The sequence below is a fragment of the Calidris pugnax genome, unplaced genomic scaffold (genome assembly GCF_001431845.1).
Source record: "Calidris pugnax isolate Ruff unplaced genomic scaffold, ASM143184v1 scaffold44, whole genome shotgun sequence".
NCBI classification, from domain to species: domain Eukaryota; kingdom Metazoa; phylum Chordata; class Aves; order Charadriiformes; family Scolopacidae; genus Calidris; species Calidris pugnax.
Genome location: NW_015094506.1, coordinates 8,768,310 through 8,782,292, shown reverse-complemented (window position 1 = coordinate 8,782,292; position 13,983 = coordinate 8,768,310). Strand labels below are relative to the sequence as shown.

The window sequence follows — 13,983 nt, the reverse complement described above, 5'->3', positions numbered from 1 at the left end:
TTTTTTGCTGCCAAGTGAAACAGGCCAGTCCCATAGTTAAGACATTGTTGTAACTCCTTTCCAAACACATACTAGCAAAATTGCTGTCCATGAATTCAGTTAAGAGAATGAGAGGGAGGGGAAATGAATGATGTTTTTCTCCAGCCATTTTGACTCAGATTTCTGGAATTTCATATTATGAGCTGATTTTGTATAAGCTGTTAAAAGAGAGGATTTTTTTTCTCTAATTTTTAATATAACCGTTACAGAAAGCAGTAACCTCAAATTTCTGCTGTCAAGCCAATTTTGAAAGTGGTTTTATTGGACTATAAAGTAGAGCTTTTCAGAATGCCACCAGAGGGAGCCAATGCAATTGCAAACTTCAAACTAGTTCTTTTATGAAAACAGAAATATCATTGTCCTGCAAAACAGCAGACAGCAAAGAAATAAAGATTGTTGTTATAAAGCACAGTGTTTTGGTCTTTTGAAGTAAAAATCACACATAATGAGGAACACTAATGTAAGTGGAAAAAAACTTGCTTATATTTTTTTCCCAGGAATAGATACATTATTCTGCATTGTGCTGCACTTAAAGAATCTTTTATTTTAATTGTTTATTGTCAGCTTAACAATATGTCCCTTCACATTTTGCCCCACACCAATTCCTCAGCCTTTTTCTCATCTCTTTCGACTGACATCTCCAAACCAGTGATTGCAGATCAGCATCTCCCACCCTCACCAGCTGTGAGAAAGCTGTCAAATGTCCTGTGTTCTCCGAATCTGACTCTACCTAGCAATGCATCTGATATTTTTTCTCTTGATGCATTTTCTTTGATTTTACTAGAATGAAGAGTAATTTGGTGATTGTCAGGCAATGTATTGCAGATACACAAGAGTGTTAAGCTCTTACTTCAAGCAGCAGTGCTCTAAGCACACCATTCTCAGCAGTTCCTCATTTGTGGTTTCGGCTATACAACTGACTTTAAATATTCATCTCGTGTTTCAAATTTAAAGTGCACTGTGATTAATTTCTGAATCTTTTTTTTTTAAGTGTCAGGCTTTCACAATCAAGCAAGATGGCTAACCATCCATCACATCTTGAACAATCTCTGGTGAATGTGCACATTTGCTTTTCTCTATCATGAATAATATTGGAAATGGCAATTAATTTCTGTAAAGGCTTTTTAATGTTTTATTTCATACCAACTTCCTTCTTCCATCTGCTAAATCTAAAAACCTATCCAATTCCCTTCTATTGCTCGTGCACCCACTGAGAATTGTGTCAGAGGCAAAAGAAGCCGGTCCCATGATCTTCTCCTGGCACACTGAAGAGGACCAGCAGTTTCCTCCAGTCTTCAGGTCACTCTTTTGCACTCCTGTGACTTGGACAAGACATGGGGCATCCTTTTTTTTCTTAAGGAGAAAGAGTAAAACAAAAAAAGTGGAGAGGGAGGAAGAATAGTGAAAAGGAAGACAAAAAGAATGCAGAGTGGAGAAGCTGTAAATAGAATTAATAGTACAACACATGGCCAAGATAAAAAACAACTATTGAAATAAGAATTTACTGTTTTTTGTTAGTCATGAGGACCACTTGGGGTTTCTCAAGGTTTTCCTGTGGACTTCAGCAATTGCTGGAGTGTACCCCTGAGTAAGGAAAAGAAGAATGTGCTTTCCATGCCATGTGGCCCTTGTATCTTAAGGAAAGGAGAAGGGAGGAAACTATTACCCCATCAAGCTATAGTTTTGTCTACAAAGGGAGCTGTTCTGTCCCCCGTGCACAACTCAATGAAGTAGTAAATGGCGGCGACTGGAGGACCAGGAAAGCAGTGAAGCTAGCACTACGAGAAATTGCTGGAGTGCTGGTAGCTTTGATCTAGTGCTTGTATGTGAAAATAAATGAGTTGTCAACTTTGTTTTTTGCTGAGATTATTCTTAGCACTTTTGTTTTTTTAACATTTATCATCATTTTTTTTTCAAAATATTCATCAAGCTCTAAAATTCTTCTCTAATCAAATTCTTAGAGAAAAATTGCTAACAGACATTATATTGTTCATATAAGCTCCATTAACTCAGATGCCATTTAGAAGATTCCAAACTGTCATTTGTTATGCTTTCTACTTAATACCAAATGCTTTCACAGACAAAATGTACCTTGATGATGCACTATGATGTTTCAATACCTGCTCACAATGCTGCTTTCTCTCTCAGCTACAGTGTTTTCTGAACTCTGCATTTTGAGAGTCGTCAGTACGTTTTTCAGTGATGCGTATCTGTCTGTCATGCTGAAACTTCTCAAAACCTTCACAAAAGCAGCAAAACATACATATATTTCCCTTTATACTTCCATGACACATTCTGATAGTGTTTTCAAGGCGAGTTTCCCTTGTGTTAACTACTAGACAAAAACTAAACTGACTTCTATTCATTCTTGGCTCAGCACACTGATTTTCTTTTTTTTATCCACTGATTTTTCTATGGCAGTACAACCTGACAAAGTTAAAGAAAAGCAAGCACTACTCAAGGTCTGGGGCTTTAGCAAGTTCTGATGTGGGAGCATACAAGTTTTTTTCAAGTCTTCTGCTGGATCTTTTGTGTATACCTTAAGCAAGAACAGGGGGTTTGGTTTTAATAGCACTTCTTTCCTATGCTCATCTTTGGTTTCGATGTCTAGTTTCCACATCGTAATTATTTGGCCTGTACTTGTCAATGATGTCTATATTGAGTGAGCATCAGAATGCACAAAAGAAGTTTGTGATGATCAGCTTTCTAAGATAAAGTTAAATTCATTGCATATTCCCTTATTTCTAGTTTTGTAAAACCAATACCTTTAAATATCTCCCCATGCTCTGTACAGTATAATTAATTTCTTTGTGTGATGCCTGTAGCTCACAACATCTTTCTTTTGGATACGTAACTTCAGTCTATAGTGCCTTTTCCTATATTATTTTCTGTGGGTTTTGCTATCCCATGTTTTTCGTGTCTCTACACTTCATTTTGCTTTTTTAGGTTCATGATTCCTTTCTTTTTTTTTTTTGAATGACAGGTGTTCACTCCTAGAACTGATATCATGCGAGAGTCAGACCTGATCATTGTATTATGGCTGTATATGACAGTATTTGATTTTTTTCATGTTTGTCTCTAGAATTTTCCTTCTTAAGCACTACATGACTGGTCTATTTTGAAGTAAATTATTGACAATTTCAAGATTCTAAGAAATGCCATATTTCAGACCAAGTCAGACTAATGGTGAAATTGTTTTGCAATCTTTCATCACAGCTAGAGAGTTATTACTATTCTTGTAGACATCCGGTGGGCACATTCTATTACCTAGAACTGCATTACACAGGAATATTTACATTAGTACACAATCTGTTCGGGTTTTGCAGTGTCCTGATATGTCTCTAAAGGCTTTGCTGCATAAACACTGCTTTGAAATTACACTGAAACAATACATCTCATACACCAAAAGAGGTGTATTTTGCATACAAACTCGATTAATCTTCTTCCTTTTAATTACTGAGTCCTATCGTCTGATTTCTAAGCAGGACTTCTCTCAGTTTTTGCTATTCTACAGTTGACATTCTTCATTAAAACCAGCCAGCCTCCACTTTTCCTGCTTTGCATTTTCCATATTTTTTTTATGGTATCTCTTCAGCACATTTGCTTGGCAATCCCTTTTGAGGGGAAAAGTGATCAGAATGCAGATTCCCTCTGAGAAGAAGCTTATTCTTATCAGGAGTATCCATTGGATTTAAACCATGCTATAGGAATAGACATGGCTAGATTCAACTATTCAACTTTTCTTTCAGAGTGATTTTTACCTAACCAGAAAATGCAGTTCTGCATGGGCACTTACTCTATTTTATTTCACAATTCTTAGGACATAAATTTTCAAGCCCTGAGATTCCTCCAATGGGTTTTTAAAAGGCTCCATTTATTAGACAGTTCACATGATGCAACAAGGAGAGGAAGCTGCCCAGCTGTGCGGCTGCATTTAGTACTGTATAAACTATACTGGGCATGCTAATAGGGGAAAGCCCCTTAAGTCCCTCCTCCCACTAATCCAGCAGGCACTGACATACAGTGTCACAGCCCCCTTTACCTTGAATTTCTTCAGCATTTCAGCCGTTGATTTTACACAAGGAACATACATTGTTAGTGGCATGCTGAGGTTCAGCACAGCTGATACCATCCTTGGCAGTGTGATGTGGGATGGATCCGTGCTGCTGCAGCTGCTTGTACTTCTGCCACATAGAACTGCCCCTGCTTCTGGCACTATGGTCACTTGCAGGACTGCCTGTGGAGTACTGTGCACAGTCTGGGGCACTGCAATCCAAGAAAGGTATCAAGAGACTGCAATGAGCTCAACAGAAGGTCACCAAATGAACAGGGAGTTGGAGCATGTGCAAGCAAAGAGACACTGAGAGAGCTGGGTTTGTTCAGCCTGAAGAAGAGAAAGCTACTGGATAATGTAATTGTTGTCTTCAGCTACCCAGTGGGAGCGAATAGAGGAGATGGAGCCAGACTCTGTATGTACACAACAAAATGACAAGAGGCAACTGATCAAGTTGCAACATGGCAAATTCCAGATAGATATAAAGGAGGGGTTATTTGTTCACAATGAGTGTGGGCAACCTGTTGTGTTCTATTTTGTGGAAACTCCTATCCATGATGATGTTCAAAACTCAACTGGACAAGTTGCAAGCTGAGCAAGCTGAAGGGGATGTAACTAGCTTCCAGTTACAATGGTGGACTAGTTCCCAGCCCTACTCCTTCCTGCTTATGGCCACAAAGGGCCTCTTGCAGATGGCTGTTGCTCCAGGGAACGGGTCTCTAGCTACTGCCAAGCACAAAGCTGGTGCAATGATGAGGAAAGCATGGAACAAGCTTGTTGGACACATGGAAGAGCTGCATTCAGGTCCTGAGAAGGCAAATGCTTCACAGACCTTGGAACATTGATAGTAGTTTCTAGGACCTGTTCTGCTTTGCACTTACATGTCTCTGTGACAAATCAACTGGGAATGCATTTGCTTCGTAACTGGGAGTCATTGTAGCATTGTAATAGTCCATCCACTTCAAAATAGCACTCTTGCCTTGCTGACTCATAGCTCAATGGCTCTTCTTGCTCCCCTCCTTAGACAGCTGCAGACAAGTCATCTTGGTTGGAGCCTGCCTTTGAAAGTCTGGTTTCAGAAGTGCATATAATGGCTTCACTTAGAAAACAAAGGTGGTTACTGTTTTCACTGTAGCTGGACAGTTGCTTAACCCTTTCTAGGCTATTTAATAATTGCCATCAGCTCAGGTCATAGTAGGTATTTTTAGGAGATATGCTTGCTCTCCCTGCCAAATGAGAGTGGGAAGAAGTTGTGCAAGAGCATAAACCAGCATATTGACTGGCACTTTTGGTTCAGGGTTGCCCTGGTTGGAAGGCGTGGAGAATGTGCAAGATGGCTGATGCTGTCAGAGGTAGCTGTCCCAAAACCGGAGTGGGTGGGCAGAAGCAGAGCAGTCAGCATGACCAAGGAATCTCATTACTAATCTATATGCTTTCTGATAAAAACATCCTTAGCAATGTACTGCACTATTGAAAAGGGGGGGAAAACATAAAAGATATACACCTGTTGGAGCAGATCCAGCGGAGGGCCATGAGAATGATCGGAGGGATGGAGTACCTCTCCTGTGAAGACAGGCTGAGAGAGTTGGGGTTGTTCAGCCTGGAGAAGAGAAGGCTGCAGAGACACCTTATTGCAGCCTTTCAATATATAAAAGGGGCTTATAAGAAAGATGGGGGGAGACCTTTACCGTGGCCTGTAGTGACAGGACAAGAGGCAAGAGTTTAAACTGAAAGAGAGTGGATTTAAATTGGATATGGTGAGACACTGGAACAGGTTGCCCGGATAAATATAAAAGGGGCTTATAAGAAAGATGGGGGGAGACCTTTACCGTGGCCTGTAGTGACAGGACAAGAGGCAAGAGTTTAAACTGAAAGAGAGTGGATTTAAATTGGATATGGTGAGACACTGGAACAGGTTGCCCGGATAAACTGTGTATGCCCCATCCCTGGAGGTGTTCAAAGGCAGGCTGGATGGGGCTTTGAGCAACCTCATCTAGTGGAAGATGTCCCTGCCCATGGCAAGGGGGGTGGATTAGATGATTTTCCCAAACCATTTTATGATTCCATGATTCAGAGCCTTAGCTTTGGCTCTGCAGAGTCCTCCTGTACCTTTGCTGAAGTACCTACACGGTGCTTCACGAGATTGTCATGCTATAGCCTTTCCCCATATTTCCAGCAGATCCTGAACTCCCAGTCAGATCGGGTTTTGCCCCCATTGACAAACTGAAGAACACAACAAATTGTCTACACAACTTGTTGCGAGCCTGGCTTTGGTACTCTAAAAGTGCTTAGCAATGCCAAAAATTTGCAAGAGATATTATGGAGATAGCAGAAGTCCTGTTCCAGAAGAAGACAGCCTGAGGAGAGGTCTGTGCAGGAACCTGAGGCAAAACCAGCTCTGAGGCAAAGAGCAGGAGCTAAGGAAGGTCTGACTGCGGCAAGCACCACCACGTAAATGAGTGGTCACATCTCAGCTACCTGACCACAGGGATCAAGGAACAGAAGGAACTGAGAAATGACTGGCAAAAAAGCCTAAACAAGCGAAGTGTGAGTGGGCCCACAAAATGCAAACAGGCGCTGTTTGATCCACCAGAAAGTCTCTCAGCTTAAAGTTAACCATCAGCATCTTTTGAATAAAATTTGAACCCGCACAGCAAGTTCAGACCAGCCTAGCAACGCTGGTTTTGATCCTGCTCTGGGAGGTTTAAAGCCTATCACCTGATCACAGCCCTACCAGTTCATCTCATTATCACACTGCCTCTGAAGTAATGAAATTATGATAAGACTTTGGTGGTTGTTATTCAGTTGTCAGGACATAATTTGAATCTGTTGCATCCACTGAGAAACACGTTTATATTCAAATGCTCAAATGAGTAGGTCAATATTTAGAAAATGCTTTGTTTACAGGTCATGTATTTATATGTCTACCTATAGATTGCTGTTTGCTCTTCAGCTACGCGTGTTTGACAAAGCTCAGCCGGGGTCCTTTTATCCAAAGAAACACCTCAAAAAGAGAACGTTACCCATTAATTCTTCACCTAACAAGCCAGTAAATTAAATATAGTCTCCTGCCTAATGCCGCTGTGATGCGGACCGACAGCCACGTTACTGCTGACCGGGTCAGCACCGAGCCACATGGCCCGTGCGTGTCCTTCTGCCTTTTACTCTCAAGTCTCAAAGTAACCGGTTTCCATTTCTCCCCTTCCCTTTTTAGGCGGGCGAGAAGCAGGTGCCGCCGTCCCCTCGCCCCGAGGACTGCTGACTCCGGGGCTTCTCGGGTTCCCGGTAAAGAGAAACTGCCCGCGTGAACGAGACGCAAAAATCCCGAGACACCCGAGCCGCCGCTTTGCTTCCGCCCGCTCTCCCCAAACCGCGGGGTGTCACGCACCGCCGCGGGGCGGGCGGCAAAACGCTGAGCCATACGGGTGAGGGCCCCACGGCACCCCGCCCTCCCCACGCCCTTGCCGGGAGGACCCAGGCAAACACGGCTCCCCCGGAGGCCTCTCTCCTCCCTCCGCCCCGGGTAGCGCCCCTGCCCCTCCGGGGGCCTGGAGGCCGCCCCGCACGGCGTTGGGCTTTTGCCCAGCGCTCCTGCCCATCCGCAGCCTTCCCGGTGCCCCCGGGGCTACGGGCAGCGCCCGGGGGGCGGAGGGGCCGCTCCGCGCCTCCTCGTTAGTATAGTGGTGAGTATCCCCGCCTGTCACGCGGGAGACCGGGGTTCGATTCCCCGACGGGGAGAAGGCGCGCTCGCGCCCTGTTGTTTTTATTGTTTTTTCTTTGGCGAGGGCAGCGCGAGACCCGGCCGTTGGCCCCCGCGGCGACAAAAGGCTGCACGGAGCGCCGCGCCGGACTGAAAAATTACTCTTTGAGGCCTCCCCGTCGGGGAATCGAACCCCGGTCTCCCGCGTGACAGGCGGGGATACTCACCACTATACTAACGAGGAACTGCCATAATCGTTCTTTCTGCGGGCATGCTTTTATCAGGAAACGCAGGCCTCGTCGGTGGGCAGTGGTAACGGAAAAGCCCCGGTAGGGGGGCAATCTCCGGGCAGCGGGGGCCAGGACGTACGGGCCTGCGTGCAGCCGCGGCAGTGCCGAGGGAGGGGAGCTCGGCCCCCCCGAGGGAGGGCGGAAGACCCCCGCGGCTGGGGGCCGGTAGTGGGGATGTGGGCGGGTGAGCGTGGGAGGGAGTTAACGCACTTGCTCGGGAAGGCGGGAAAGGAAACAGTGGCGGCGGAGAGGGGCCGCCGCGGGGGGGTGCGGTTGCCGTAGCGGGTGAGAAGGGTCCTGGCCCCTGCCGGCCCCCGAGGCCCCCCCGGCCTCCACCCTCCTGGGCGGGGGCGGCACGGGGCGGCGGCGGCTGATGGGCGAGTTCTAACAGCGGGCACGCGCTGGGTGTGTAGGACCTCGTGGCGCAACGGTAGCGCGTCTGACTCCAGATCAGAAGGCTGCGTGTTCGAATCACGTCGGGGTCACTTCGTTTTTGTTTTTCTGTTCTCTTTTATTTCCTGAAACGTTTTTGGCGGCTTCTTCTCGGAGGAAACGGAGGGACGTGAAGTTTATTTTTTTTTTTTTTTCACTAAAGCTTATGACACGTAATGAAATTTCATTAGGAGGGAAAGAGAACAGTTTCTCAAGGGCTGTCAAGGGCCCGAGTTCCTGAATTTGAGAGACAGCGAGGAGAAACATGCCAGAGACAAGAGTCTAAGTTTGTGAAAATTGATTATTAAGTCTTGTAAACCGTGGCAGAAAATGAAGAGAAAACAAAAGTCTTAGAAACCAGACTCAGGAAAGTCATTAAAATATGTGGGTTTTTTTAAGATAAATACTTTTGGTTTTATGGGCTAATATTTGTTCCATATACCCTTAAAACCTTTCAAATACAGAAATTCTGCATCTCCCTTAAATGCTCTGTTCCAGTTCTTTGCTATCCTGTTATGTAGTGACCACGCGTAGTTTAACCCTGATGTCTCTTTTGCCGTAACTTAAACCCAGCCCTCGTGTTTCTGCATCAGAGAACAGTTTATTCCCTTCCTTTTTATAGCTACATCTTACATATTTGAAATTCGTTATGCCTCTCCATAGCCGTTCTAGAGTGATAGACCGTGTTTGCTGGGCCTCTGATTATTTGTGCCGCTTGCCTCTGGAGGCTTTCCAAATGGGTTGCGTTTTTAAGTGTCCAGAACTGGTCACAGTATTTCAGCTGACACAGATTTTACCGGGTCTGAATAGAAGGGGAGGATGGTCTCACACGCTGTGCTGACTGAGCTTCCATTTATGTGGTTAGTCCTTTTTTTTGATGCATAATCTGTTAGATGTTTGGTTTTTTTTATTGGATGCATAAACTGTTTAGATGTTTCCCTGCTCCCACAAAGTATCCTAGGTCTCTGCTTTACCATCCGTCAGAGGGCTGGATGAAGAAGTGGTGGCAATCTGCTTGCGCTCCTGTCCCGCTGCCAGAGCAGGTGCGCTGCTCTAAGCACTCCGGACCGTTGCCAGATAATATCTCCGGCTGCAGTTAAACTAATGACAAAACAAAAGATCTATTAATAGGAGTTTTCAGGGTGTGGTTTCGCACGTGACCTACTGTAATGGGAGTACGGAGTGTCACAAAACGGTGGGTCTCGCTCTGCCTTGTCCATCCCTGTCCCGTGCCCGCCTGGTTCCCCCACTCCGGTTGGATCACGTCTGGCGGTTGTGCAGGAGCAGCTGCTGGCTCAGCGTGCAGACCTGGCACCACAGCCACTAGATCCGACACAAGGAAAGCGCCAGGAGCACACGGCCTGGGACGGGATACAGAACAGGATCATCCCTTTCCAGCAACAACCACAACTACCAATGATTCGGTTAAATTTCTTGTCACTTGATTTTTGGAGGGAGAGCCTAGATCAAGATAATCTAGTGATGTTTCAAAATTCAATGAAATAATTAAACGCGCCACAGCTACGTGCAAACTCGCCCTCGCAATTTCCTATCAGCAAAATGGGGATAATAATTCTCCTTAATCTCGCAGATCTTTTGTTGAGTTGACTCCATTAATTCTGAGGCACTCAAGTACGCTGGTGGGTGTTTTTTTCTCACCAGCATCTCTACAGGACGTGTGCTTCGGTGCTTTTGTCCCTTTCTAACTTCTAAATACTTCATTTTGTAACCCGACTGATGTGTTAACTCGGATGATTTTTTTCTTGTTAAGTTATTACTAGCTAAATATAGACAACAACTTAAATCCGCATAAGGTTCTAAAAATCTTGGAGCTGAAGTAATAGCTTACATATGGTAAATATAGCTTCTGCACTACCTCTGTCCGTATGTGATAAAAATAGATACCCGAATAATGCTCGTTTGGAAATGATTCAGTGTGGGAAACTGCCCTGTAAACTGTCCGTTTCGCTTCATGCCTGTCAGTGTACTTAACTAGGAGCAGATACGTCTGTTTTCAGCCCTTGTTGGTCAGGCCTTTGTCAATGGCAATGTCCCTGGGTGCCCCTGCCCTCACAGCAAAGGGGGACTGCCCGTCCCTCCCTTTGCCACCGCGGGCGGCACAAACTGGCAGCGTTCCCCAGTGGGTGACAGGGACAGGTGACAGGACAGGTCACCTGGCCTGGCCCCCTGGTAGAACTACATCCATCAGCAAATTCAGCAGGAGCTGTAACTTTTTCTACAAGAGAATTGCTCTAGAAGCAATATACTCCATTATAGTAAGGCACACTTTTTTCTTACCATTTTCCCATTTCTACTTGGATTATGCTTAAAAAGACATTTCTGATAAGAGAGCTAGAGCTTGTTAAAAAGCCACCTAGTTTTTCTAAATTAATCAAGAGCATGGAGAAGAAATGAGTGATCCTAGAAAGTACAGTTACACCGTGCCATGATGATTAGGCAGCTGCTTATTTTATTTATAGTAACCGCTTTCCAGTTTCTATTGCCTTCCTCAGAGGGGGTATTATTTTCATTGTGAAACTCACTGTGCACCAAGACTGAATTACTAGTTCATATAGTTTTTTTACATTTCCTTTAGCTAACAAGATTTCCATATCAGCTCAGTCTAAGACAACGGCACGTCTGTAGCACTTCCTTAAATGCCTTTGCCATGAACTAGTTTATAGCCTTCACGATTTTATTATGTAGTATGAGGCAAATGTTACATGTGAATGCAAATTATACATCGATGCCTCGTTGCAGATTAAATGTTATGCAAACCCTCCACTGAATTTAGGATACTTTTTTGAACATGCAGATAAAGAAAATTCATTTTTTCCGTTAGTGCAAAATAAACTACCTGTCTCATTTTTATGGGTGGCATTAGAAGTTAGGGGAAGTTGGGGAAACTCAAAGCCGGAAATTTGAGATCATTTAGAAGGCATTCAGTGTTTTCATGTCAAGGACGACTATATGACCAAAAATCTCCTTCTCACGCTCAGGAAAGCTAACAAATTCCAGGCATTTGGAAGGGTCCTACAAAGGAAGGATTTTTGGCGTCTACTTTCAGCATATTTCACATTTTTAGGCAAGCTTACAGCAGTTTTTCAACCACTGAAAATGGTCATATTCTCACACCATTTGCACTCTTTCTGTCACCATTTATACTGACAAGAGGTAGAATGTGACTACCTGTTTCTCTGGAAGGGGCGGGTATTCTGGTCTTTGAACACTAGAACTTGCTGCTAGGGATAAACGTTTAAGTACTGGAATGCTTCACAAAAGGCACGGCAAAAAAATAGTTTTGTACTCCAACATTTAAGATGCAAGTTGTCTAATAGGCATATGGACCACATCAAGGTTTTTTCTTTCCCCTGTAAAAACATCAGAAAGATCTTCTGAGCCCATTCATAATGAACTTGTTCCCTTATCCCCTTTGACTGCTGCATTAGGCTACAAAATGCAAGCTTTCTTTCCTTCAAACAAAAAAAACAATAAAGGTGCAGATCCTCAGCTGTATTAAGATCTAGTTGTGGTGACAATTGCAGGTTCCAGTGTAAATCATTATATACGGGCACATTTTGGTGCTTCTTCATACTACTTTCCTTGTCTTTACCTTGCCTAGAGAATACCCGTTCCTCCCAAGGAGTGACAATGAAGAGTGTAGAGCCAGGTGATAAAGGACAATTGTGTGCAAAGGACTTTTTTGTGGACTTCACTTTCCAGGGAGGTCTACTGCCCTGAAACGGGGTGACACTAAAGTGTTATACAATGCTTTTTTAGGTTTCCTCACTTTGTAAACAGCTAAAGGTAATAGTCCAGTATCTGTGCAAGGGAGTTATGTCAGTGTATGTTATCTGAGGCTGTGGTTCCACAACCACGGTATTGGATTTTGAACAATTAGCTAAAATATACAATGCTGAGTTTCTGCTGTATTTATGCTTCTACCACAGTTTTGCCTGACAGTAAGACGACAAAATACACAGATCCAACATAAAGCCAGTTAGCCCAACCGTTTGTTATGACCAAAGCCAAACTGAGAGTGTAACTTTGCAGCAATTTACTACCTAATACCATATTACCGTTGCATTTTTTATGCTACGCTTAATGCATTAAAACCAGATTTACCATCAACGTACTCGGATTGAAAGGTGTAAACTGACTTCAAGCTCAACAGTTCCTTCCACTCCTAAGGGTCACTCGCAAGAACAGTGAGGCCCAGCTGTATTGCATATTCCAAACAGTACAATGAGATGCAAATGGCAGCTGCACCCCTCTAAGAAGCAGTGTCAGAAGACAAGCTTCAGGCCTGAAGTCTAGTATCATTATTGTTCGTGAGGATGTTAGATGGTGTCTGCACCATTTTTTTTATATTACATTTCCACTGTTAACTTTGGTTAAAATTTCCCAGACCCAGTTCCCCCTTACAGTGCTCTAAAATATTTTTTACTTGATACAAATGGAGGTTGTTAGTTTTTACATTAGTACGGCAGCTGAAGCATCTCCCTGCTGCTGCCTTTCTGAAGTATGCTGTGTCTGTCTGCAACTGGCTTCGTATCTGAATAAGATGCAAATTCTTAAACATGGGGGAAGGATCTATTTTCCAAAGCTCCTACAGGCTTTTCAAGGTGAAACATCCTATCTACACTTGAAGTTATTACTATCAAATTTGGAGAGGATTCAATTTCCTTTAAGCGTTTCCAAAACACTTGTGACGTGATACCCATGTTCCAGGAAGAACTTTGTGTAAGATATGCTGAAAAATAAACAGAACCATCAAATTAGTTCTGTTCAGGTTTGTAAGTGCTACTCAATCCACATTGATATATAAATATTTGCTTTGTATGCATATGCTGTCAATGGAGGGAAGATGTCTCACTGTTCAGCCTCACTATCAGGTAAACTTTAACTGAACAGGTAAAGTATATACAACACCAAAACCCAAATACTTTCAGATATAAATTATAATGAACTGCAGACGGTGACCACCTCATTATCACCGCTTGCACTACAAGGTTAAGTTAAATTCCCCAAGCTAGGCTTCTACCTTGTATTAAATACTTCGTTACACCACACCAATTCCTCAGTTGGAAGCATCAGGCTTCTTGTGGGTGGCTCCTTAAATTGCCTTGAAATTATCTTCCACAAAAGCAACCCTCAGCATCTTCATCTCACTGATACTGTGGTAATGGCAAGGTAAACAGGAATGACAGTCACCATATTTAGTGATGGAGCAAATCAAAACAGGGGAAATTCTTTTCCTTAACAGCAATTGAAAGCTCTTTTTGGAACGTAAAGAGGAGTGGGTGCCAACACCAACAGTCCCGTTTCATGTCCATGATTGATGGGCAAATTAAAATATCCACATTTCAGTTCTTACCTCTGATGCTGCAATATATCAAAAGCATAGGATATATGGTCAGAGCTGTACATTAAACTGTTCCCATCATAAACTACAGCAAAATTTATAG

The 13,983-nt window shown here is 43.6% G+C and overlaps 3 non-coding genes across 3 annotated transcripts; 2 read left to right on the top strand and 1 right to left on the bottom strand.

Annotated features, from left to right (window-relative positions):
- The first annotated feature begins 7,759 nt into the window (after positions 1–7,759).
- Positions 7,760–7,831, top strand: TRNAD-GUC. The gene has a single exon. It is a non-coding gene; the product is annotated as a tRNA-Asp (tRNA).
- Positions 7,832–7,965: 134 nt separating this feature from the next.
- Positions 7,966–8,037, bottom strand: TRNAD-GUC. The gene has a single exon. It is a non-coding gene; the product is annotated as a tRNA-Asp (tRNA).
- A 459-nt stretch (positions 8,038–8,496) lies between these two features.
- TRNAW-CCA lies at positions 8,497–8,568 on the top strand. The gene has a single exon. It is a non-coding gene; the product is annotated as a tRNA-Trp (tRNA).
- Positions 8,569–13,983: the final 5,415 nt, after the last annotated feature.